Source organism: Microcebus murinus, chromosome 18 (genome assembly GCF_040939455.1).
Source record: "Microcebus murinus isolate Inina chromosome 18, M.murinus_Inina_mat1.0, whole genome shotgun sequence".
NCBI classification, from domain to species: Eukaryota; Metazoa; Chordata; class Mammalia; order Primates; family Cheirogaleidae; genus Microcebus; species Microcebus murinus.
Window position 1 is genome coordinate 1084074 of NC_134121.1, and position 25426 is coordinate 1109499.

The following is a 25426-nucleotide window of genomic DNA, read 5'->3' on the forward strand; positions in this document are numbered from 1 at the left end:
TGAGACCTGACAGTCCAGAAGCCACGCATGCTGCCGCGTGACGGCGGTGTCGCGGCTTGGGACAAGAGGAGGCCCCACGGTGCGGGCTGGGGCGCCAGGCACCGCGGCGGGCGCTGAGGGTGGGGGTGACCCCCGCCCCGGGCCGCCGCCTCGCTCCCAGAGAGGGGACAGAACAAGAGGCAAAAAAAAAAAAAAAAAAAAAAAAAAAGAAGCCTACGGCACCCGGTATTCCCAGGCGGTCTCCCATCCAAGTACTAACCAGGCCCGACCCTGCTTAGCTTCCGAGACCAGACGAGATCGGGCGCGTTCAGGGTGGTGTGGCCCTAGACGGCGGAGGGCGCCCCTGCCCCGCTCAAGAAGCCGAGCCTCTCTGCGCTTCCCCGCCGCCTCCTCCCGCCCCAGGCCCCGCGCCGGCGCTGACCCGCACCGGGCGGGCCTGTTGAGTTCACCGGCCGGGTCCGGCGGGCTCCGAGGGACGGGGGTGACAGGCGGGGTGGGGCGGGGCGGGCAGGGAGCGGCGGGCCGGGGTGGGGGGCTGTCTCTCTATACACACACACACACACACACACACACACTCACACTCACACTCACTCACTCACACTCACACAAGATGCGCCTCCACGGCTGGACTCGCCAAGGTGGAGACCTTCCAGCCCCCTTCCTCTCCTCGCCTGGCCCACCCCCAGCTCGTGGCCGCCGCCGCCGCCGCCGCCGCCGATTGCGCACGCGCGGGTCGCCCGCCCTTTGACCCCAGGCAGGGGCCGCCCTCCCCGACAACCCCTTTCAGCTGCGCCCCCCACCCTGTGGGTGGGCTGCCGCCTATTCCCCCGGGCCCGGGCTGGGGCACAGCGCATGGGGGAGGGGAGCGAGTGTATGGGGCGTCTCTCTCTCTCTCTAGGGATGTGTCCCATGGGTGGGGTGGCGTGGTTAGTGGGGCGCTGAAGAAATCAGTCCCCTCCATCTCCTACCTCTGGAAAACGCCCAAGCCCTTGGAGAACTGCCGGCAACGCGACCGTGGGGGCCGGGACCCTCCTCTGTGTCCTCCTGTGGCCCAGTCCAAGGGGCCTGGGCCTGGCCGGGGCTGCATTGGACCCCGACCACCCTGGCGTGTGGACTCGCTAAAAATCGGCGATTAGATATTGGATTCCAGCTTCATTGAGGTCATTTCACTAATGAGTGCACCGGAAAGAGTTTCCTAATCCATCTGTGAGGGTGGCAACTGAAAGAGAATTTTAAAGCTGACAGAATAGGCGAGGAAAGGCATAGGAGATTTCCACACCCAGTAAGGAAGCCTTTCCCGAAATGGAAGAAAGAAACGAGCAAACAGAGACACCGGTAGCCCGCCAGGATCAGAGTCTGCCCCCGAGAGAAAGTACCCTGACCAGGTTCACCCGTGGGTGGGTGGCGAGCTAGCGGCATTCAGAAGAGCGAGGCCCGCAGTCTGTGCAGAAGACACCTGCACTCGGGTGTGTGTGGCGGCACGATTCACAAGCAGCTCCAGCCAGATGTTAAGCCAAGGAGAAGCCAGGGAGTTCCCAACGCCCCAGGTGTCCTCAGCCCACGACTGGCTGCTGGGGGAATGCGAAGCCCGGCTCCTTGTCTCAGAGCGGGACAACCAGGAGGTGTGACGTACACCCCGGGGTTCCCAGGAGGATCAGGCTGAAGCTGGGACTTGGCCTGAAAGTGTCCCCTCGCACGGCCACCCCCTTCCCCTTCCTGCTCCTCTACTCCTGGTGCCCCTCCATCCAGGGGCCAGACCTTAAAGAGTCACCCGCAAGAGAATCCTGGTCCCAAAGGAGCCTTCTGGGGGACCCGTGCTGAGAGAGGTTGTGGGCATGGCCCGCTGGGGCTCTGCCCGACCCAGGGCTGAGAGATGCAACCTCCCAGCTCTGGGTCCCTGCAGGGGAAGCGTTGGCAAGCACAGGGCCAGTCCTCCAAAGGCCCAGGTGCAGGGAGCCCAGGCCAAGCAGCCTGTGGAAGAAGCCACCCCGGGAACACGACTGCAGGCCACGGCCCTTCCCACCTCCTCCTCCTCCTCCTCCTCCTGCTCCTCCACCCCCCCCCCCGACCTCCCACCCCCACCCCCGACGTGGCGCAGGGCTCAGAGACACCTCAGACACTTGCTACCCAAAGTGCAAAGGGCATCAGTTGCTCCTCCAAACCCCCCCCCCCGCCCAGCAGACCGCGTTGTCCAGCCAGCCCCCGGGCCTCCCTGGGGTGCCCAGCACAAAAGTGCAGACAACCACCGGACCCTCAATCTCAGTTTTCGGATGTTTTTGCCACTCTAAGGACCCGCAGGCCAGCTGGGCCTTCTGGCAGGACAGAGAGCCCCGGAATCCGACGTGGAGAGCTGGGTGTACGTCCCCACGAGGAGGCGGTCCCCACCTCCGCGGCTCTCCCCTTGCGGGGGGGAAAAGCAGCCACGGGGCCTCAGAGAAGACACCAGGCTGGGCGCCCGCCCCACAGTGGGGGCACGTCCCCCGCAGGCCACTTAGCGACGGCCGCCGGCCGGCGGACGGTTGGGTGGCGCGAGACGCTGCGGCCGCCCTGCTACCGGGTTCCTGGGAGGGCGTCCTGGAACCAGCGTCCACACCAAGCCCTTGGAAGGCCCAGGCGACGGAGGAGCCCCGTCAGGCAGGGGCCGAGGACGGTGACGGCCCGGGCGGGGAGGAGCGTGTCAGGCAGGGGCAGAGGACGGTGACAGGTGACAGGCCGGGCGGGAAGGAGTCAGTCAGGCAGGGGCCGAGGAGGAGACGGGGCTGGGTAAGGGTTAGGGTTAGAGTCAGGGCACAAGTCACAATCGCAAAGACCTGGAAGCGACCCGAGTGCCCATCGACCCACGAGTGCGTAAATGAAATGTGGCGCGTGGACACCACGGAGTGCTATTCAGCTAGGAGGAGCAGCGGTGAGAGGGCACCTCTCGTGGTTCTCCTGGCCAGAGCTGGAACCCGTTCCAGTAAGCCAGGTAGCCCAAGAATGGACACACGAGCACCACGTGCTCGCGCTCACCAGCAAATGGGTACGAACCGACGGACACCCAAGTGGACACAGAGGAATCACCTTCATCGGGTGGGTGTCGGGCGGGTGGGGGGAGGGGATGGGCATACACCTCCATTAGGAATGGGGTGGGTGCGCACCGACTGGGGGATGGGCGCACTTGAGGCTCTGACCCGAGGGGGGAGGCTGGGAGAGGGCAACGTACCCGACCTTAACATTGGTACCCCCACAATACGCTGGAACAACATCAGAGGTTAATGAATAAGAACACAGGGGGGAGGGGGGCACGGGCAACACATGTCACCTTAATACTTGGACTCCCATCATCTGCTTGAAAAGAGAGAGAAAAGAAAATGCAATCATAGAGATAAGAGACACTTTTTAAACATAATGAATCCGAAGAGAAAAGTAAAAGGAGGCCTGTGGGGCAGGTCTGGGTGTGACTCCGGATCCCCCAACATCAGGTGCCACCACCAAAGATTCCTACGTGTAGCCCATAGAACCCCAAAAGCAACGGGACGAGTTCTGGTCACATACTCCCTCAAAATGACATCCTGGCCTTCTTCTGGAACTCCCTCCCCTCTCAGACTCTCAAGGTTTCCTCCAGCGTGTCGGTTCCCACAGAGCAGACCTTTGGTCTGAGACCTGACAGTCCAGAAGCCACGCATGCTGCCGCGTGACGGCGGTGTCGCGGCTTGGGACAAGAGGAGGCCCCACGGTGCGGGCTGGGGCGCCAGGCACCGCGGCGGGCGCTGAGGGTGGGGGTGACCCCCGCCCCGGGCCGCCGCCTCGCTCCCAGAGAGGGGACAGAACAAGAGGCAAAAAAAAAAAAAAAAAAAAAAAAAAAGAAGCCTACGGCACCCGGTATTCCCAGGCGGTCTCCCATCCAAGTACTAACCAGGCCCGACCCTGCTTAGCTTCCGAGACCAGACGAGATCGGGCGCGTTCAGGGTGGTGTGGCCCTAGACGGCGGAGGGCGCCCCTGCCCCGCTCAAGAAGCCGAGCCTCTCTGCGCTTCCCCGCCGCCTCCTCCCGCCCCAGGCCCCGCGCCGGCGCTGACCCGCACCGGGCGGGCCTGTTGAGTTCACCGGCCGGGTCCGGCGGGCTCCGAGGGACGGGGGTGACAGGCGGGGTGGGGCGGGGCGGGCAGGGAGCGGCGGGCCGGGGTGGGGGGCTGTCTCTCTATACACACACACACACACACACACACACACTCACACTCACACTCACTCACTCACACTCACACAAGATGCGCCTCCACGGCTGGACTCGCCAAGGTGGAGACCTTCCAGCCCCCTTCCTCTCCTCGCCTGGCCCACCCCCAGCTCGTGGCCGCCGCCGCCGCCGCCGCCGCCGATTGCGCACGCGCGGGTCGCCCGCCCTTTGACCCCAGGCAGGGGCCGCCCTCCCCGACAACCCCTTTCAGCTGCGCCCCCCACCCTGTGGGTGGGCTGCCGCCTATTCCCCCGGGCCCGGGCTGGGGCACAGCGCATGGGGGAGGGGAGCGAGTGTATGGGGCGTCTCTCTCTCTCTCTAGGGATGTGTCCCATGGGTGGGGTGGCGTGGTTAGTGGGGCGCTGAAGAAATCAGTCCCCTCCATCTCCTACCTCTGGAAAACGCCCAAGCCCTTGGAGAACTGCCGGCAACGCGACCGTGGGGGCCGGGACCCTCCTCTGTGTCCTCCTGTGGCCCAGTCCAAGGGGCCTGGGCCTGGCCGGGGCTGCATTGGACCCCGACCACCCTGGCGTGTGGACTCGCTAAAAATCGGCGATTAGATATTGGATTCCAGCTTCATTGAGGTCATTTCACTAATGAGTGCACCGGAAAGAGTTTCCTAATCCATCTGTGAGGGTGGCAACTGAAAGAGAATTTTAAAGCTGACAGAATAGGCGAGGAAAGGCATAGGAGATTTCCACACCCAGTAAGGAAGCCTTTCCCGAAATGGAAGAAAGAAACGAGCAAACAGAGACACCGGTAGCCCGCCAGGATCAGAGTCTGCCCCCGAGAGAAAGTACCCTGACCAGGTTCACCCGTGGGTGGGTGGCGAGCTAGCGGCATTCAGAAGAGCGAGGCCCGCAGTCTGTGCAGAAGACACCTGCACTCGGGTGTGTGTGGCGGCACGATTCACAAGCAGCTCCAGCCAGATGTTAAGCCAAGGAGAAGCCAGGGAGTTCCCAACGCCCCAGGTGTCCTCAGCCCACGACTGGCTGCTGGGGGAATGCGAAGCCCGGCTCCTTGTCTCAGAGCGGGACAACCAGGAGGTGTGACGTACACCCCGGGGTTCCCAGGAGGATCAGGCTGATCAGGCTGAAGCTGGGACTTGGCCTGAAAGTGTCCCCTCGCACGGCCACCCCCTTCCCCTTCCTGCTCCTCTACTCCTGGTGCCCCTCCATCCAGGGGCCAGACCTTAAAGAGTCACCCGCAAGAGAATCCTGGTCCCAAAGGAGCCTTCTGGGGGACCCGTGCTGAGAGAGGTTGTGGGCATGGCCCGCTGGGGCTCTGCCCGACCCAGGGCTGAGAGATGCAACCTCCCAGCTCTGGGTCCCTGCAGGGGAAGCGTTGGCAAGCACAGGGCCAGTCCTCCAAAGGCCCAGGTGCAGGGAGCCCAGGCCAAGCAGCCTGTGGAAGAAGCCACCCCGGGAACACGACTGCAGGCCACGGCCCTTCCCACCTCCTCCTCCTCCTGCTCCTCCACCCCCCCCCCCGACCTCCCACCCCCACCCCCGACGTGGCGCAGGGCTCAGAGACACCTCAGACACTTGCTACCCAAAGTGCAAAGGGCATCAGTTGCTCCTCCAAACCCCCCCCCCCCGCCCAGCAGACCGCGTTGTCCAGCCAGCCCCCGGGCCTCCCTGGGGTGCCCAGCACAAAAGTGCAGACAACCACCGGACCCTCAATCTCAGTTTTCGGATGTTTTTGCCACTCTAAGGACCCGCAGGCCAGCTGGGCCTTCTGGCAGGACAGAGAGCCCCGGAATCCGACGTGGAGAGCTGGGTGTACGTCCCCACGAGGAGGCGGTCCCCACCTCCGCGGCTCTCCCCTTGCGGGGGGGAAAAGCAGCCACGGGGCCTCAGAGAAGACACCAGGCTGGGCGCCCGCCCCACAGTGGGGGCACGTCCCCCGCAGGCCACTTAGCGACGGCCGCCGGCCGGCGGACGGTTGGGTGGCGCGAGACGCTGCGGCCGCCCTGCTACCGGGTTCCTGGGAGGGCGTCCTGGAACCAGCGTCCACACCAAGCCCTTGGAAGGCCCAGGCGACGGAGGAGCCCCGTCAGGCAGGGGCCGAGGACGGTGACGGCCCGGGCGGGGAGGAGCGTGTCAGGCAGGGGCAGAGGACGGTGACAGGTGACAGGCCGGGCGGGAAGGAGTCAGTCAGGCAGGGGCCGAGGAGGAGACGGGGCTGGGTAAGGGTTAGGGTTAGAGTCAGGGCACAAGTCACAATCGCAAAGACCTGGAAGCGACCCGAGTGCCCATCGACCCACGAGTGCGTAAATGAAATGTGGCGCGTGGACACCACGGAGTGCTATTCAGCTAGGAGGAGCAGCGGTGAGAGGGCACCTCTCGTGGTTCTCCTGGCCAGAGCTGGAACCCGTTCCAGTAAGCCAGGTAGCCCAAGAATGGACACACGAGCACCACGTGCTCGCGCTCACCAGCAAATGGGTACGAACCGACGGACACCCAAGTGGACACAGAGGAATCACCTTCATCGGGTGGGTGTCGGGCGGGTGGGGGGAGGGGATGGGCATACACCTCCATTAGGAATGGGGTGGGTGCGCACCGACTGGGGGATGGGCGCACTTGAGGCTCTGACCCGAGGGGGGAGGCTGGGAGAGGGCAACGTACCCGACCTTAACATTGGTACCCCCACAATACGCTGGAACAACATCAGAGGTTAATGAATAAGAACACAGGGGGGAGGGGGGCACGGGCAACACATGTCACCTTAATACTTGGACTCCCATCATCTGCTTGAAAAGAGAGAGAAAAGAAAATGCAATCATAGAGATAAGAGACACTTTTTAAACATAATGAATCCGAAGAGAAAAGTAAAAGGAGGCCTGTGGGGCAGGTCTGGGTGTGACTCCGGATCCCCCAACATCAGGTGCCACCACCAAAGATTCCTACGTGTAGCCCATAGAACCCCAAAAGCAACGGGACGAGTTCTGGTCACATACTCCCTCAAAATGACATCCTGGCCTTCTTCTGGAACTCCCTCCCCTCTCAGACTCTCAAGGTTTCCTCCAGCGTGTCGGTTCCCACAGAGCAGACCTTTGGTCTGAGACCTGACAGTCCAGAAGCCACGCATGCTGCCGCGTGACGGCGGTGTCGCGGCTTGGGACAAGAGGAGGCCCCACGGTGCGGGCTGGGGCGCCAGGCACCGCGGCGGGCGCTGAGGGTGGGGGTGACCCCCGCCCCGGGCCGCCGCCTCGCTCCCAGAGAGGGGACAGAACAAGAGGCAAAAAAAAAAAAAAAAAAAAAAAAAAAAGAAGCCTACGGCACCCGGTATTCCCAGGCGGTCTCCCATCCAAGTACTAACCAGGCCCGACCCTGCTTAGCTTCCGAGACCAGACGAGATCGGGCGCGTTCAGGGTGGTGTGGCCCTAGACGGCGGAGGGCGCCCCTGCCCCGCTCAAGAAGCCGAGCCTCTCTGCGCTTCCCCGCCGCCTCCTCCCGCCCCAGGCCCCGCGCCGGCGCTGACCCGCACCGGGCGGGCCTGTTGAGTTCACCGGCCGGGTCCGGCGGGCTCCGAGGGACGGGGGTGACAGGCGGGGTGGGGCGGGGCGGGCAGGGAGCGGCGGGCCGGGGTGGGGGGCTGTCTCTCTATACACACACACACACACACACACACACACTCACACTCACACTCACTCACTCACACTCACACAAGATGCGCCTCCACGGCTGGACTCGCCAAGGTGGAGACCTTCCAGCCCCCTTCCTCTCCTCGCCTGGCCCACCCCCAGCTCGTGGCCGCCGCCGCCGCCGCCGCCGCCGATTGCGCACGCGCGGGTCGCCCGCCCTTTGACCCCAGGCAGGGGCCGCCCTCCCCGACAACCCCTTTCAGCTGCGCCCCCCACCCTGTGGGTGGGCTGCCGCCTATTCCCCCGGGCCCGGGCTGGGGCACAGCGCATGGGGGAGGGGAGCGAGTGTATGGGGCGTCTCTCTCTCTCTCTAGGGATGTGTCCCATGGGTGGGGTGGCGTGGTTAGTGGGGCGCTGAAGAAATCAGTCCCCTCCATCTCCTACCTCTGGAAAACGCCCAAGCCCTTGGAGAACTGCCGGCAACGCGACCGTGGGGGCCGGGACCCTCCTCTGTGTCCTCCTGTGGCCCAGTCCAAGGGGCCTGGGCCTGGCCGGGGCTGCATTGGACCCCGACCACCCTGGCGTGTGGACTCGCTAAAAATCGGCGATTAGATATTGGATTCCAGCTTCATTGAGGTCATTTCACTAATGAGTGCACCGGAAAGAGTTTCCTAATCCATCTGTGAGGGTGGCAACTGAAAGAGAATTTTAAAGCTGACAGAATAGGCGAGGAAAGGCATAGGAGATTTCCACACCCAGTAAGGAAGCCTTTCCCGAAATGGAAGAAAGAAACGAGCAAACAGAGACACCGGTAGCCCGCCAGGATCAGAGTCTGCCCCCGAGAGAAAGTACCCTGACCAGGTTCACCCGTGGGTGGGTGGCGAGCTAGCGGCATTCAGAAGAGCGAGGCCCGCAGTCTGTGCAGAAGACACCTGCACTCGGGTGTGTGTGGCGGCACGATTCACAAGCAGCTCCAGCCAGATGTTAAGCCAAGGAGAAGCCAGGGAGTTCCCAACGCCCCAGGTGTCCTCAGCCCACGACTGGCTGCTGGGGGAATGCGAAGCCCGGCTCCTTGTCTCAGAGCGGGACAACCAGGAGGTGTGACGTACACCCCGGGGTTCCCAGGAGGATCAGGCTGAAGCTGGGACTTGGCCTGAAAGTGTCCCCTCGCACGGCCACCCCCTTCCCCTTCCTGCTCCTCTACTCCTGGTGCCCCTCCATCCAGGGGCCAGACCTTAAAGAGTCACCCGCAAGAGAATCCTGGTCCCAAAGGAGCCTTCTGGGGGACCCATGCTGAGAGAGGTTGTGGGCATGGCCCGCTGGGGCTCTGCCCGACCCAGGGCTGAGAGATGCAACCTCCCAGCTCTGGGTCCCTGCAGGGGAAGCGTTGGCAAGCACAGGGCCAGTCCTCCAAAGGCCCAGGTGCAGGGAGCCCAGGCCAAGCAGCCTGTGGAAGAAGCCACCCCGGGAACACGACTGCAGGCCACGGCCCTTCCCACCTCCTCCTCCTCCTGCTCCTCCACCCCCCCCCCCGACCTCCCACCCCCACCCCCGACGTGGCGCAGGGCTCAGAGACACCTCAGACACTTGCTACCCAAAGTGCAAAGGGCATCAGTTGCTCCTCCAAACCCCCCCCCCCGCCCAGCAGACCGCGTTGTCCAGCCAGCCCCCGGGCCTCCCTGGGGTGCCCAGCACAAAAGTGCAGACAACCACCGGACCCTCAATCTCAGTTTTCGGATGTTTTTGCCACTCTAAGGACCCGCAGGCCAGCTGGGCCTTCTGGCAGGACAGAGAGCCCCGGAATCCGACGTGGAGAGCTGGGTGTACGTCCCCACGAGGAGGCGGTCCCCACCTCCGCGGCTCTCCCCTTGCGGGGGGGAAAAGCAGCCACGGGGCCTCAGAGAAGACACCAGGCTGGGCGCCCGCCCCACAGTGGGGGCACGTCCCCCGCAGGCCACTTAGCGACGGCCGCCGGCCGGCGGACGGTTGGGTGGCGCGAGACGCTGCGGCCGCCCTGCTACCGGGTTCCTGGGAGGGCGTCCTGGAACCAGCGTCCACACCAAGCCCTTGGAAGGCCCAGGCGACGGAGGAGCCCCGTCAGGCAGGGGCCGAGGACGGTGACGGCCCGGGCGGGGAGGAGCGTGTCAGGCAGGGGCAGAGGACGGTGACAGGTGACAGGCCGGGCGGGAAGGAGTCAGTCAGGCAGGGGCCGAGGAGGAGACGGGGCTGGGTAAGGGTTAGGGTTAGAGTCAGGGCACAAGTCACAATCGCAAAGACCTGGAAGCGACCCGAGTGCCCATCGACCCACGAGTGCGTAAATGAAATGTGGCGCGTGGACACCACGGAGTGCTATTCAGCTAGGAGGAGCAGCGGTGAGAGGGCACCTCTCGTGGTTCTCCTGGCCAGAGCTGGAACCCGTTCCAGTAAGCCAGGTAGCCCAAGAATGGACACACGAGCACCACGTGCTCGCGCTCACCAGCAAATGGGTACGAACCGACGGACACCCAAGTGGACACAGAGGAATCACCTTCATCGGGTGGGTGTCGGGCGGGTGGGGGGAGGGGATGGGCATACACCTCCATTAGGAATGGGGTGGGTGCGCACCGACTGGGGGATGGGCGCACTTGAGGCTCTGACCCGAGGGGGGAGGCTGGGAGAGGGCAACGTACCCGACCTTAACATTGGTACCCCCACAATACGCTGGAACAACATCAGAGGTTAATGAATAAGAACACAGGGGGGAGGGGGGCACGGGCAACACATGTCACCTTAATACTTGGACTCCCATCATCTGCTTGAAAAGAGAGAGAAAAGAAAATGCAATCATAGAGATAAGAGACACTTTTTAAACATAATGAATCCGAAGAGAAAAGTAAAAGGAGGCCTGTGGGGCAGGTCTGGGTGTGACTCCGGATCCCCCAACATCAGGTGCCACCACCAAAGATTCCTACGTGTAGCCCATAGAACCCCAAAAGCAACGGGACGAGTTCTGGTCACATACTCCCTCAAAATGACATCCTGGCCTTCTTCTGGAACTCCCTCCCCTCTCAGACTCTCAAGGTTTCCTCCAGCGTGTCGGTTCCCACAGAGCAGACCTTTGGTCTGAGACCTGACAGTCCAGAAGCCACGCATGCTGCCGCGTGACGGCGGTGTCGCGGCTTGGGACAAGAGGAGGCCCCACGGTGCGGGCTGGGGCGCCAGGCACCGCGGCGGGCGCTGAGGGTGGGGGTGACCCCCGCCCCGGGCCGCCGCCTCGCTCCCAGAGAGGGGACAGAACAAGAGGCAAAAAAAAAAAAAAAAAAAAAAAAAAAGAAGCCTACGGCACCCGGTATTCCCAGGCGGTCTCCCATCCAAGTACTAACCAGGCCCGACCCTGCTTAGCTTCCGAGACCAGACGAGATCGGGCGCGTTCAGGGTGGTGTGGCCCTAGACGGCGGAGGGCGCCCCTGCCCCGCTCAAGAAGCCGAGCCTCTCTGCGCTTCCCCGCCGCCTCCTCCCGCCCCAGGCCCCGCGCCGGCGCTGACCCGCACCGGGCGGGCCTGTTGAGTTCACCGGCCGGGTCCGGCGGGCTCCGAGGGACGGGGGTGACAGGCGGGGTGGGGCGGGGCGGGCAGGGAGCGGCGGGCCGGGGTGGGGGGCTGTCTCTCTATACACACACACACACACACACACACACACTCACACTCACACTCACTCACTCACACTCACACAAGATGCGCCTCCACGGCTGGACTCGCCAAGGTGGAGACCTTCCAGCCCCCTTCCTCTCCTCGCCTGGCCCACCCCCAGCTCGTGGCCGCCGCCGCCGCCGCCGCCGCCGATTGCGCACGCGCGGGTCGCCCGCCCTTTGACCCCAGGCAGGGGCCGCCCTCCCCGACAACCCCTTTCAGCTGCGCCCCCCACCCTGTGGGTGGGCTGCCGCCTATTCCCCCGGGCCCGGGCTGGGGCACAGCGCATGGGGGAGGGGAGCGAGTGTATGGGGCGTCTCTCTCTCTCTCTAGGGATGTGTCCCATGGGTGGGGTGGCGTGGTTAGTGGGGCGCTGAAGAAATCAGTCCCCTCCATCTCCTACCTCTGGAAAACGCCCAAGCCCTTGGAGAACTGCCGGCAACGCGACCGTGGGGGCCGGGACCCTCCTCTGTGTCCTCCTGTGGCCCAGTCCAAGGGGCCTGGGCCTGGCCGGGGCTGCATTGGACCCCGACCACCCTGGCGTGTGGACTCGCTAAAAATCGGCGATTAGATATTGGATTCCAGCTTCATTGAGGTCATTTCACTAATGAGTGCACCGGAAAGAGTTTCCTAATCCATCTGTGAGGGTGGCAACTGAAAGAGAATTTTAAAGCTGACAGAATAGGCGAGGAAAGGCATAGGAGATTTCCACACCCAGTAAGGAAGCCTTTCCCGAAATGGAAGAAAGAAACGAGCAAACAGAGACACCGGTAGCCCGCCAGGATCAGAGTCTGCCCCCGAGAGAAAGTACCCTGACCAGGTTCACCCGTGGGTGGGTGGCGAGCTAGCGGCATTCAGAAGAGCGAGGCCCGCAGTCTGTGCAGAAGACACCTGCACTCGGGTGTGTGTGGCGGCACGATTCACAAGCAGCTCCAGCCAGATGTTAAGCCAAGGAGAAGCCAGGGAGTTCCCAACGCCCCAGGTGTCCTCAGCCCACGACTGGCTGCTGGGGGAATGCGAAGCCCGGCTCCTTGTCTCAGAGCGGGACAACCAGGAGGTGTGACGTACACCCCGGGGTTCCCAGGAGGATCAGGCTGAAGCTGGGACTTGGCCTGAAAGTGTCCCCTCGCACGGCCACCCCCTTCCCCTTCCTGCTCCTCTACTCCTGGTGCCCCTCCATCCAGGGGCCAGACCTTAAAGAGTCACCCGCAAGAGAATCCTGGTCCCAAAGGAGCCTTCTGGGGGACCCGTGCTGAGAGAGGTTGTGGGCATGGCCCGCTGGGGCTCTGCCCGACCCAGGGCTGAGAGATGCAACCTCCCAGCTCTGGGTCCCTGCAGGGGAAGCGTTGGCAAGCACAGGGCCAGTCCTCCAAAGGCCCAGGTGCAGGGAGCCCAGGCCAAGCAGCCTGTGGAAGAAGCCACCCCGGGAACACGACTGCAGGCCACGGCCCTTCCCACCTCCTCCTCCTCCTCCTCCTCCTGCTCCTCCACCCCCCCCCCCGACCTCCCACCCCCACCCCCGACGTGGCGCAGGGCTCAGAGACACCTCAGACACTTGCTACCCAAAGTGCAAAGGGCATCAGTTGCTCCTCCAAACCCCCCCCCCCGCCCAGCAGACCGCGTTGTCCAGCCAGCCCCCGGGCCTCCCTGGGGTGCCCAGCACAAAAGTGCAGACAACCACCGGACCCTCAATCTCAGTTTTCGGATGTTTTTGCCACTCTAAGGACCCGCAGGCCAGCTGGGCCTTCTGGCAGGACAGAGAGCCCCGGAATCCGACGTGGAGAGCTGGGTGTACGTCCCCACGAGGAGGCGGTCCCCACCTCCGCGGCTCTCCCCTTGCGGGGGGGAAAAGCAGCCACGGGGCCTCAGAGAAGACACCAGGCTGGGCGCCCGCCCCACAGTGGGGGCACGTCCCCCGCAGGCCACTTAGCGACGGCCGCCGGCCGGCGGACGGTTGGGTGGCGCGAGACGCTGCGGCCGCCCTGCTACCGGGTTCCTGGGAGGGCGTCCTGGAACCAGCGTCCACACCAAGCCCTTGGAAGGCCCAGGCGACGGAGGAGCCCCGTCAGGCAGGGGCCGAGGACGGTGACGGCCCGGGCGGGGAGGAGCGTGTCAGGCAGGGGCAGAGGACGGTGACAGGTGACAGGCCGGGCGGGAAGGAGTCAGTCAGGCAGGGGCCGAGGAGGAGACGGGGCTGGGTAAGGGTTAGGGTTAGAGTCAGGGCACAAGTCACAATCGCAAAGACCTGGAAGCGACCCGAGTGCCCATCGACCCACGAGTGCGTAAATGAAATGTGGCGCGTGGACACCACGGAGTGCTATTCAGCTAGGAGGAGCAGCGGTGAGAGGGCACCTCTCGTGGTTCTCCTGGCCAGAGCTGGAACCCGTTCCAGTAAGCCAGGTAGCCCAAGAATGGACACACGAGCACCACGTGCTCGCGCTCACCAGCAAATGGGTACGAACCGACGGACACCCAAGTGGACACAGAGGAATCACCTTCATCGGGTGGGTGTCGGGCGGGTGGGGGGAGGGGATGGGCATACACCTCCATTAGGAATGGGGTGGGTGCGCACCGACTGGGGGATGGGCGCACTTGAGGCTCTGACCCGAGGGGGGAGGCTGGGAGAGGGCAACGTACCCGACCTTAACATTGGTACCCCCACAATACGCTGGAACAACATCAGAGGTTAATGAATAAGAACACAGGGGGGAGGGGGGCACGGGCAACACATGTCACCTTAATACTTGGACTCCCATCATCTGCTTGAAAAGAGAGAGAAAAGAAAATGCAATCATAGAGATAAGAGACACTTTTTAAACATAATGAATCCGAAGAGAAAAGTAAAAGGAGGCCTGTGGGGCAGGTCTGGGTGTGACTCCGGATCCCCCAACATCAGGTGCCACCACCAAAGATTCCTACGTGTAGCCCATAGAACCCCAAAAGCAACGGGACGAGTTCTGGTCACATACTCCCTCAAAATGACATCCTGGCCTTCTTCTGGAACTCCCTCCCCTCTCAGACTCTCAAGGTTTCCTCCAGCGTGTCGGTTCCCACAGAGCAGACCTTTGGTCTGAGACCTGACAGTCCAGAAGCCACGCATGCTGCCGCGTGACGGCGGTGTCGCGGCTTGGGACAAGAGGAGGCCCCACGGTGCGGGCTGGGGCGCCAGGCACCGCGGCGGGCGCTGAGGGTGGGGGTGACCCCCGCCCCGGGCCGCCGCCTCGCTCCCAGAGAGGGGACAGAACAAGAGGCAAAAAAAAAAAAAAAAAAAAAAAAAAAGAAGCCTACGGCACCCGGTATTCCCAGGCGGTCTCCCATCCAAGTACTAACCAGGCCCGACCCTGCTTAGCTTCCGAGACCAGACGAGATCGGGCGCGTTCAGGGTGGTGTGGCCCTAGACGGCGGAGGGCGCCCCTGCCCCGCTCAAGAAGCCGAGCCTCTCTGCGCTTCCCCGCCGCCTCCTCCCGCCCCAGGCCCCGCGCCGGCGCTGACCCGCACCGGGCGGGCCTGTTGAGTTCACCGGCCGGGTCCGGCGGGCTCCGAGGGACGGGGGTGACAGGCGGGGTGGGGCGGGGCGGGCAGGGAGCGGCGGGCCGGGGTGGGGGGCTGTCTCTCTATACACACACACACACACACACACACACACTCACACTCACACTCACTCACTCACACTCACACAAGATGCGCCTCCACGGCTGGACTCGCCAAGGTGGAGACCTTCCAGCCCCCTTCCTCTCCTCGCCTGGCCCACCCCCAGCTCGTGGCCGCCGCCGCCGCCGCCGCCGCCGATTGCGCACGCGCGGGTCGCCCGCCCTTTGACCCCAGGCAGGGGCCGCCCTCCCCGACAACCCCTTTCAGCTGCGCCCCCCACCCTGTGGGTGGGCTGCCGCCTATTCCCCCGGGCCCGGGCTGGGGCACAGCGCATGGGGGAGGGGAGCGAGTGTATGGGGCGTCTCTCTCTCTCTCTAGGGATGTGTCCCATGGGTGGGGTGGCGTGGTTAGTGGGGCGCTGAAGAAATCAGTCCCCTCCATCTCCTACCTCTGGAAAACGCCCAAGCCCTTGGAGAACTGCCGGCAACGCGACCGTGGGGGCCGGGACCCTCCTCTGTGTCCTCCTGTGGCCCAGTCCAAGGGGCCTGGGCCTGGCCGGGGCTGCATTGGACCCCGACCACCCTGGCGTGTGGACTCGCTAAAAATCGGCGATTAGATATTGGATTCCAGCTTCATTGAGGTCATTTCACTAATGAGTGCACCGGAAAGAGTTTCCTAATCCATCTGTGAGGGTGGCAACTGAAAGAGAATTTTAAAGCTGACAGAATAGGCGAGGAAAGGCATAGGAGATTTCCACACCCAGTAAGGAAGCCTTTCCCGAAATGGAAGAAAGAAACGAGCAAACAGAGACACCGGTAGCCCGCCAGGATCAGAGTCTGCCCCCGAGAGAAAGTACCCTGACCAGGTTCACCCGTGGGTGGGTGGCGAGCTAGCGGCATTCAGAAGAGCGAGGCCCGCAGTCTGTGCAGAAGACACCTGCACTCGGGTGTGTGTGGCGGCACGATTCACAAGCAGCTCCAGCCAGATGTTAAGCCAAGGAGAAGCCAGGGAGTTCCCAACGCCCCAGGTGTCCTCAGCCCACGACTGGCTGCTGGGGGAATGCGAAGCCCGGCTCCTTGTCTCAGAGCGGGACAACCAGGAGGTGTGACGTACACCCCGGGGTTCCCAGGAGGATCAGGCTGAAGCTGGGACTTGGCCTGAAAGTGTCCCCTCGCACGGCCACCCCCTTCCCCTTCCTGCTCCTCTACTCCTGGTGCCCCTCCATCCAGGGGCCAGACCTTAAAGAGTCACCCGCAAGAGAATCCTGGTCCCAAAGGAGCCTTCTGGGGGACCCGTGCTGAGAGAGGTTGTGGGCATGGCCCGCTGGGGCTCTGCCCGACCCAGGGCTGAGAGATGCAACCTCCCAGCTCTGGGTCCCTGCAGGGGAAGCGTTGGCAAGCACAGGGCCAGTCCTCCAAAGGCCCAGGTGCAGGGAGCCCAGGCCAAGCAGCCTGTGGAAGAAGCCACCCCGGGAACACGACTGCAGGCCACGGCCCTTCCCACCTCCTCCTCCTCCTCCTCCTCCTGCTCCTCCACCCCCCCCCCCGACCTCCCACCCCCACCCCCGACGTGGCGCAGGGCTCAGAGACACCTCAGACACTTGCTACCCAAAGTGCAAAGGGCATCAGTTGCTCCTCCAAACCCCCCCCCCCGCCCAGCAGACCGCGTTGTCCAGCCAGCCCCCGGGCCTCCCTGGGGTGCCCAGCACAAAAGTGCAGACAACCACCGGACCCTCAATCTCAGTTTTCGGATGTTTTTGCCACTCTAAGGACCCGCAGGCCAGCTGGGCCTTCTGGCAGGACAGAGAGCCCCGGAATCCGACGTGGAGAGCTGGGTGTACGTCCCCACGAGGAGGCGGTCCCCACCTCCGCGGCTCTCCCCTTGCGGGGGGGAAAAGCAGCCACGGGGCCTCAGAGAAGACACCAGGCTGGGCGCCCGCCCCACAGTGGGGGCACGTCCCCCGCAGGCCACTTAGCGACGGCCGCCGGCCGGCGGACGGTTGGGTGGCGCGAGACGCTGCGGCCGCCCTGCTACCGGGTTCCTGGGAGGGCGTCCTGGAACCAGCGTCCACACCAAGCCCTTGGAAGGCCCAGGCGACGGAGGAGCCCCGTCAGGCAGGGGCCGAGGACGGTGACGGCCCGGGCGGGGAGGAGCGTGTCAGGCAGGGGCAGAGGACGGTGACAGGTGACAGGCCGGGCGGGAAGGAGTCAGTCAGGCAGGGGCCGAGGAGGAGACGGGGCTGGGTAAGGGTTAGGGTTAGAGTCAGGGCACAAGTCACAATCGCAAAGACCTGGAAGCGACCCGAGTGCCCATCGACCCACGAGTGCGTAAATGAAATGTGGCGCGTGGACACCACGGAGTGCTATTCAGCTAGGAGGAGCAGCGGTGAGAGGGCACCTCTCGTGGTTCTCCTGGCCAGAGCTGGAACCCGTTCCAGTAAGCCAGGTAGCCCAAGAATGGACACACGAGCACCACGTGCTCGCGCTCACCAGCAAATGGGTACGAACCGACGGACACCCAAGTGGACACAGAGGAATCACCTTCATCGGGTGGGTGTCGGGCGGGTGGGGGGAGGGGATGGGCATACACCTCCATTAGGAATGGGGTGGGTGCGCACCGACTGGGGGATGGGCGCACTTGAGGCTCTGACCCGAGGGGGGAGGCTGGGAGAGGGCAACGTACCCGACCTTAACATTGGTACCCCCACAATACGCTGGAACAACATCAGAGGTTAATGAATAAGAACACAGGGGGGAGGGGGGCACGGGCAACACATGTCACCTTAATACTTGGACTCCCATCATCTGCTTGAAAAGAGAGAGAAAAGAAAATGCAATCATAGAGATAAGAGACACTTTTTAAACATAATGAATCCGAAGAGAAAAGTAAAAGGAGGCCTGTGGGGCAGGTCTGGGTGTGACTCCGGATCCCCCAACATCAGGTGCCACCACCAAAGATTCCTACGTGTAGCCCATAGAACCCCAAAAGCAACGGGACGAGTTCTGGTCACATACTCCCTCAAAATGACATCCTGGCCTTCTTCTGGAACTCCCTCCCCTCTCAGACTCTCAAGGTTTCCTCCAGCGTGTCGGTTCCCACAGAGCAGACCTTTGGTCTGAGACCTGACAGTCCAGAAGCCACGCATGCTGCCGCGTGACGGCGGTGTCGCGGCTTGGGACAAGAGGAGGCCCCACGGTGCGGGCTGGGGCGCCAGGCACCGCGGCGGGCGCTGAGGGTGGGGGTGACCCCCGCCCCGGGCCGCCGCCTCGCTCCCAGAGAGGGGACAGAACAAGAGGCAAAAAAAAAAAAAAAAAAAAAAAAAAAGAAGCCTACGGCACCCGGTATTCCCAGGCGGTCTCCCATCCAAGTACTAACCAGGCCCGACCCTGCTTAGCTTCCGAGACCAGACGAGATCGGGCGCGTTCAGGGTGGTGTGGCCCTAGACGGCGGAGGGCGCCCCTGCCCCGCTCAAGAAGCCGAGCCTCTCTGCGCTTCCCCGCCGCCTCCTCCCGCCCCAGGCCCCGCGCCGGCGCTGACCCGCACCGGGCGGGCCTGTTGAGTTCACCGGCCGGGTCCGGCGGGCTCCGAGGGACGGGGGTGACAGGCGGGGTGGGGCGGGGCGGGCAGGGAGCGGCGGGCCGGGGTGGGGGGCTGTCTCTCTATACACACACACACACACACACACACACACTCACACTCACACTCACTCACTCACACTCACACAAGATGCGCCTCCACGGCTGGACTCGCCAAGGTGGAGACCTTCCAGCCCCCTTCCTCTCCTCGCCTGGCCCACCCCCAGCTCGTGGCCGCCGCCGCCGCCGCCGCCGCCGATTGCGCACGCGCGGGTCGCCCGCCCTTTGACCCCAGGCAGGGGCCGCCCTCCCCGACAACCCCTTTCAGCTGCGCCCCCCACCCTGTGGGTGGGCTGCCGCCTATTCCCCCGGGCCCGGGCTGGGGCACAGCGCATGGGGGAGGGGAGCGAGTGTATGGGGCGTCTCTCTCTCTCTCTAGGGATGTGTCCCATGGGTGGGGTGGCGTGGTTAGTGGGGCGCTGAAGAAATCAGTCCCCTCCATCTCCTACCTCTGGAAAACGCCCAAGCCCTTGGAGAACTGCCGGCAACGCGACCGTGGGGGCCGGGACCCTCCTCTGTGTCCTCCTGTGGCCCAGTCCAAGGGGCCTGGGCCTGGCCGGGGCTGCATTGGACCCCGACCACCCTGGCGTGTGGACTCGCTAAAAATCGGCGATTAGATATTGGATTCCAGCTTCATTGAGGTCATTTCACTAATGAGTGCACCGGAAAGAGTTTCCTAATCCATCTGTGAGGGTGGCAACTGAAAGAGAATTTTAAAGCTGACAGAATAGGCGAGGAAAGGCATAGGAGATTTCCACACCCAGTAAGGAAGCCTTTCCCGAAATGGAAGAAAGAAACGAGCAAACAGAGACACCGGTAGCCCGCCAGGATCAGAGTCTGCCCCCGAGAGAAAGTACCCTGACCAGGTTCACCCGTGGGTGGGTGGCGAGCTAGCGGCATTCAGAAGAGCGAGGCCCGCAGTCTGTGCAGAAGACACCTGCACTCGGGTGTGTGTGGCGGCACGATTCACAAGCAGCTCCAGCCAGATGTTAAGCCAAGGAGAAGCCAGGGAGTTCCCAACGCCCCAGGTGTCCTCAGCCCACGACTGGCTGCTGGGGGAATGCGAAGCCCGGCTCCTTGTCTCAGAGCGGGACAACCAGGAGGTGTGACGTACACCCCGGGGTTCCCAGGAGGATCAGGCTGATCAGGCTGAAGCTGGGACTTGGCCTGAAAGTGTCCCCTCGCACGGCCACCCCCTTCCCCTTCCTGCTCCTCTACTCCTGGTGCCCCTCCATCCAGGGGCCAGACCTTAAAGAGTCACCCGCAAGAGAATCCTGGTCCCAAAGGAGCCTTCTGGGGGACCCGTGCTGAGAGAGGTTGTGGGCATGGCCCGCTGGGGCTCTGCCCGACCCAGGGCTGAGAGATGCAACCTCCCAGCTCTGGGTCCCTGCAGGGGAAGCGTTGGCAAGCACAGGGCCAGTCCTCCAAAGGCCCAGGTGCAGGGAGCCCAGGCCAAGCAGCCTGTGGAAGAAGCCACCCCGGGAACACGACTGCAGGCCACGGCCCTTCCCACCTCCTCCTCCTCCTGCTCCTCCACCCCCCCCCCCGACCTCCCACCCCCACCCCCGACGTGGCGCAGGGCTCAGAGACACCTCAGACACTTGCTACCCAAAGTGCAAAGGGCATCAGTTGCTCCTCCAAACCCCCCCCCCCCGCCCAGCAGACCGCGTTGTCCAGCCAGCCCCCGGGCCTCCCTGGGGTGCCCAGCACAAAAGTGCAGACAACCACCGGACCCTCAATCTCAGTTTTCGGATGTTTTTGCCACTCTAAGGACCCGCAGGCCAGCTGGGCCTTCTGGCAGGACAGAGAGCCCCGGAATCCGACGTGGAGAGCTGGGTGTACGTCCCCACGAGGAGGCGGTCCCCACCTCCGCGGCTCTCCCCTTGCGGGGGGGAAAAGCAGCCACGGGGCCTCAGAGAAGACACCAGGCTGGGCGCCCGCCCCACAGTGGGGGCACGTCCCCCGCAGGCCACTTAGCGACGGCCGCCGGCCGGCGGACGGTTGGGTGGCGCGAGACGCTGCGGCCGCCCTGCTACCGGGTTCCTGGGAGGGCGTCCTGGAACCAGCGTCCACACCAAGCCCTTGGAAGGCCCAGGCGACGGAGGAGCCCCGTCAGGCAGGGGCCGAGGACGGTGACGGCCCGGGCGGGGAGGAGCGTGTCAGGCAGGGGCAGAGGACGGTGACAGGTGACAGGCCGGGCGGGAAGGAGTCAGTCAGGCAGGGGCCGAGGAGGAGACGGGGCTGGGTAAGGGTTAGGGTTAGAGTCAGGGCACAAGTCACAATCGCAAAGACCTGGAAGCGACCCGAGTGCCCATCGACCCACGAGTGCGTAAATGAAATGTGGCGCGTGGACACCACGGAGTGCTATTCAGCTAGGAGGAGCAGCGGTGAGAGGGCACCTCTCGTGGTTCTCCTGGCCAGAGCTGGAACCCGTTCCAGTAAGCCAGGTAGCCCAAGAATGGACACACGAGCACCACGTGCTCGCGCTCACCAGCAAATGGGTACGAACCGACGGACACCCAAGTGGACACAGAGGAATCACCTTCATCGGGTGGGTGTCGGGCGGGTGGGGGGAGGGGATGGGCATACACCTCCATTAGGAATGGGGTGGGTGCGCACCGACTGGGGGATGGGCGCACTTGAGGCTCTGACCCGAGGGGGGAGGCTGGGAGAGGGCAACGTACCCGACCTTAACATTGGTACCCCCACAATACGCTGGAACAACATCAGAGGTTAATGAATAAGAACACAGGGGGGAGGGGGGCACGGGCAACACATGTCACCTTAATACTTGGACTCCCATCATCTGCTTGAAAAGAGAGAGAAAAGAAAATGCAATCATAGAGATAAGAGACACTTTTTAAACATAATGAATCCGAAGAGAAAAGTAAAAGGAGGCCTGTGGGGCAGGTCTGGGTGTGACTCCGGATCCCCCAACATCAGGTGCCACCACCAAAGATTCCTACGTGTAGCCCATAGAACCCCAAAAGCAACGGGACGAGTTCTGGTCACATACTCCCTCAAAATGACATCCTGGCCTTCTTCTGGAACTCCCTCCCCTCTCAGACTCTCAAGGTTTCCTCCAGCGTGTCGGTTCCCACAGAGCAGACCTTTGGTCTGAGACCTGACAGTCCAGAAGCCACGCATGCTGCCGCGTGACGGCGGTGTCGCGGCTTGGGACAAGAGGAGGCCCCACGGTGCGGGCTGGGGCGCCAGGCACCGCGGCGGGCGCTGAGGGTGGGGGTGACCCCCGCCCCGGGCCGCCGCCTCGCTCCCAGAGAGGGGACAGAACAAGAGGCAAAAAAAAAAAAAAAAAAAAAAAAAAAAGAAGCCTACGGCACCCGGTATTCCCAGGCGGTCTCCCATCCAAGTACTAACCAGGCCCGACCCTGCTTAGCTTCCGAGACCAGACGAGATCGGGCGCGTTCAGGGTGGTGTGGCCCTAGACGGCGGAGGGCGCCCCTGCCCCGCTCAAGAAGCCGAGCCTCTCTGCGCTTCCCCGCCGCCTCCTCCCGCCCCAGGCCCCGCGCCGGCGCTGACCCGCACCGGGCGGGCCTGTTGAGTTCACCGGCCGGGTCCGGCGGGCTCCGAGGGACGGGGGTGACAGGCGGGGTGGGGCGGGGCGGGCAGGGAGCGGCGGGCCGGGGTGGGGGGCTGTCTCTCTATACACACACACACACACACACACACACACTCACACTCACACTCACTCACTCACACTCACACAAGATGCGCCTCCACGGCTGGACTCGCCAAGGTGGAGACCTTCCAGCCCCCTTCCTCTCCTCGCCTGGCCCACCCCCAGCTCGTGGCCGCCGCCGCCGCCGCCGCCGCCGATTGCGCACGCGCGGGTCGCCCGCCCTTTGACCCCAGGCAGGGGCCGCCCTCCCCGACAACCCCTTTCAGCTGCGCCCCCCACCCTGTGGGTGGGCTGCCGCCTATTCCCCCGGGCCCGGGCTGGGGCACAGCGCATGGGGGAGGGGAGCGAGTGTATGGGGCGTCTCTCTCTCTCTCTAGGGATGTGTCCCATGGGTGGGGTGGCGTGGTTAGTGGGGCGCTGAAGAAATCAGTCCCCTCCATCTCCTACCTCTGGAAAACGCCCAAGCCCTTGGAGAACTGCCGGCAACGCGACCGTGGGGGCCGGGACCCTCCTCTGTGTCCTCCTGTGGCCCAGTCCAAGGGGCCTGGGCCTGGCCGGGGCTGCATTGGACCCCGACCACCCTGGCGTGTGGACTCGCTAAAAATCGGCGATTAGATATTGGATTCCAGCTTCATTGAGGTCATTTCACTAATGAGTGCACCGGAAAGAGTTTCCTAATCCATCTGTGAGGGTGGCAACTGAAAGAGAATTTTAAAGCTGACAGAATAGGCGAGGAAAGGCATAGGAGATTTCCACACCCAGTAAGGAAGCCTTTCCCGAAATGGAAGAAAGAAACGAGCAAACAGAGACACCGGTAGCCCGCCAGGATCAGAGTCTGCCCCCGAGAGAAAGTACCCTGACCAGGTTCACCCGTGGGTGGGTGGCGAGCTAGCGGCATTCAGAAGAGCGAGGCCCGCAGTCTGTGCAGAAGACACCTGCACTCGGGTGTGTGTGGCGGCACGATTCACAAGCAGCTCCAGCCAGATGTTAAGCCAAGGAGAAGCCAGGGAGTTCCCAACGCCCCAGGTGTCCTCAGCCCACGACTGGCTGCTGGGGGAATGCGAAGCCCGGCTCCTTGTCTCAGAGCGGGACAACCAGGAGGTGTGACGTACACCCCGGGGTTCCCAGGAGGATCAGGCTGAAGCTGGGACTTGGCCTGAAAGTGTCCCCTCGCACGGCCACCCCCTTCCCCTTCCTGCTCCTCTACTCCTGGTGCCCCTCCATCCAGGGGCCAGACCTTAAAGAGTCACCCGCAAGAGAATCCTGGTCCCAAAGGAGCCTTCTGGGGGACCCATGCTGAGAGAGGTTGTGGGCATGGCCCGCTGGGGCTCTGCCCGACCCAGGGCTGAGAGATGCAACCTCCCAGCTCTGGGTCCCTGCAGGGGAAGCGTTGGCAAGCACAGGGCCAGTCCTCCAAAGGCCCAGGTGCAGGGAGCCCAGGCCAAGCAGCCTGTGGAAGAAGCCACCCCGGGAACACGACTGCAGGCCACGGCCCTTCCCACCTCCTCCTCCTCCTGCTCCTCCACCCCCCCCCCCGACCTCCCACCCCCACCCCCGACGTGGCGCAGGGCTCAGAGACACCTCAGACACTTGCTACCCAAAGTGCAAAGGGCATCAGTTGCTCCTCCAAACCCCCCCCCCCGCCCAGCAGACCGCGTTGTCCAGCCAGCCCCCGGGCCTCCCTGGGGTGCCCAGCACAAAAGTGCAGACAACCACCGGACCCTCAATCTCAGTTTTCGGATGTTTTTGCCACTCTAAGGACCCGCAGGCCAGCTGGGCCTTCTGGCAGGACAGAGAGCCCCGGAATCCGACGTGGAGAGCTGGGTGTACGTCCCCACGAGGAGGCGGTCCCCACCTCCGCGGCTCTCCCCTTGCGGGGGGGAAAAGCAGCCACGGGGCCTCAGAGAAGACACCAGGCTGGGCGCCCGCCCCACAGTGGGGGCACGTCCCCCGCAGGCCACTTAGCGACGGCCGCCGGCCGGCGGACGGTTGGGTGGCGCGAGACGCTGCGGCCGCCCTGCTACCGGGTTCCTGGGAGGGCGTCCTGGAACCAGCGTCCACACCAAGCCCTTGGAAGGCCCAGGCGACGGAGGAGCCCCGTCAGGCAGGGGCCGAGGACGGTGACGGCCCGGGCGGGGAGGAGCGTGTCAGGCAGGGGCAGAGGACGGTGACAGGTGACAGGCCGGGCGGGAAGGAGTCAGTCAGGCAGGGGCCGAGGAGGAGACGGGGCTGGGTAAGGGTTAGGGTTAGAGTCAGGGCACAAGTCACAATCGCAAAGACCTGGAAGCGACCCGAGTGCCCATCGACCCACGAGTGCGTAAATGAAATGTGGCGCGTGGACACCACGGAGTGCTATTCAGCTAGGAGGAGCAGCGGTGAGAGGGCACCTCTCGTGGTTCTCCTGGCCAGAGCTGGAACCCGTTCCAGTAAGCCAGGTAGCCCAAGAATGGACACACGAGCACCACGTGCTCGCGCTCACCAGCAAATGGGTACGAACCGACGGACACCCAAGTGGACACAGAGGAATCACCTTCATCGGGTGGGTGTCGGGCGGGTGGGGGGAGGGGATGGGCATACACCTCCATTAGGAATGGGGTGGGTGCGCACCGACTGGGGGATGGGCGCACTTGAGGCTCTGACCCGAGGGGGGAGGCTGGGAGAGGGCAACGTACCCGACCTTAACATTGGTACCCCCACAATACGCTGGAACAACATCAGAGGTTAATGAATAAGAACACAGGGGGGAGGGGGGCACGGGCAACACATGTCACCTTAATACTTGGACTCCCATCATCTGCTTGAAAAGAGAGAGAAAAGAAAATGCAATCATAGAGATAAGAGACACTTTTTAAACATAATGAATCCGAAGAGAAAAGTAAAAGGAGGCCTGTGGGGCAGGTCTGGGTGTGACTCCGGATCCCCCAACATCAGGTGCCACCACCAAAGATTCCTACGTGTAGCCCATAGAACCCCAAAAGCAACGGGACGAGTTCTGGTCACATACTCCCTCAAAATGACATCCTGGCCTTCTTCTGGAACTCCCTCCCCTCTCAGACTCTCAAGGTTTCCTCCAGCGTGTCGGTTCCCACAGAGC

General features: G+C 63.6%; 7 non-coding genes across 7 annotated transcripts; all 7 read right to left on the reverse strand.

Annotated features, from left to right (window-relative positions):
• Positions 1–210: 210 nt before the first annotated feature.
• Positions 211–329, reverse strand: LOC142862021 (5S ribosomal RNA). Its single transcript, XR_012913167.1, has one exon. It is a non-coding gene; the product is annotated as a 5S ribosomal RNA (ribosomal RNA).
• A 3517-nt stretch (positions 330–3846) lies between these two features.
• On the reverse strand, positions 3847–3965 carry LOC142862032 (5S ribosomal RNA). Its single transcript, XR_012913178.1, has one exon. It is a non-coding gene; the product is annotated as a 5S ribosomal RNA (ribosomal RNA).
• A 3519-nt stretch (positions 3966–7484) lies between these two features.
• Positions 7485–7603, reverse strand: LOC142862043 (5S ribosomal RNA). The gene has a single exon (XR_012913189.1). It is a non-coding gene; the product is annotated as a 5S ribosomal RNA (ribosomal RNA).
• Positions 7604–11111: 3508 nt separating this feature from the next.
• Positions 11112–11230, reverse strand: LOC142862054 (5S ribosomal RNA). The gene has a single exon (XR_012913200.1). It is a non-coding gene; the product is annotated as a 5S ribosomal RNA (ribosomal RNA).
• A 3517-nt stretch (positions 11231–14747) lies between these two features.
• Positions 14748–14866, reverse strand: LOC142862065 (5S ribosomal RNA). Its single transcript, XR_012913211.1, has one exon. It is a non-coding gene; the product is annotated as a 5S ribosomal RNA (ribosomal RNA).
• Positions 14867–18383: 3517 nt separating this feature from the next.
• Positions 18384–18502, reverse strand: LOC142862076 (5S ribosomal RNA). The gene has a single exon (XR_012913222.1). It is a non-coding gene; the product is annotated as a 5S ribosomal RNA (ribosomal RNA).
• Positions 18503–22021: 3519 nt separating this feature from the next.
• Positions 22022–22140, reverse strand: LOC142862087 (5S ribosomal RNA). Its single transcript, XR_012913233.1, has one exon. It is a non-coding gene; the product is annotated as a 5S ribosomal RNA (ribosomal RNA).
• Positions 22141–25426: the final 3286 nt, after the last annotated feature.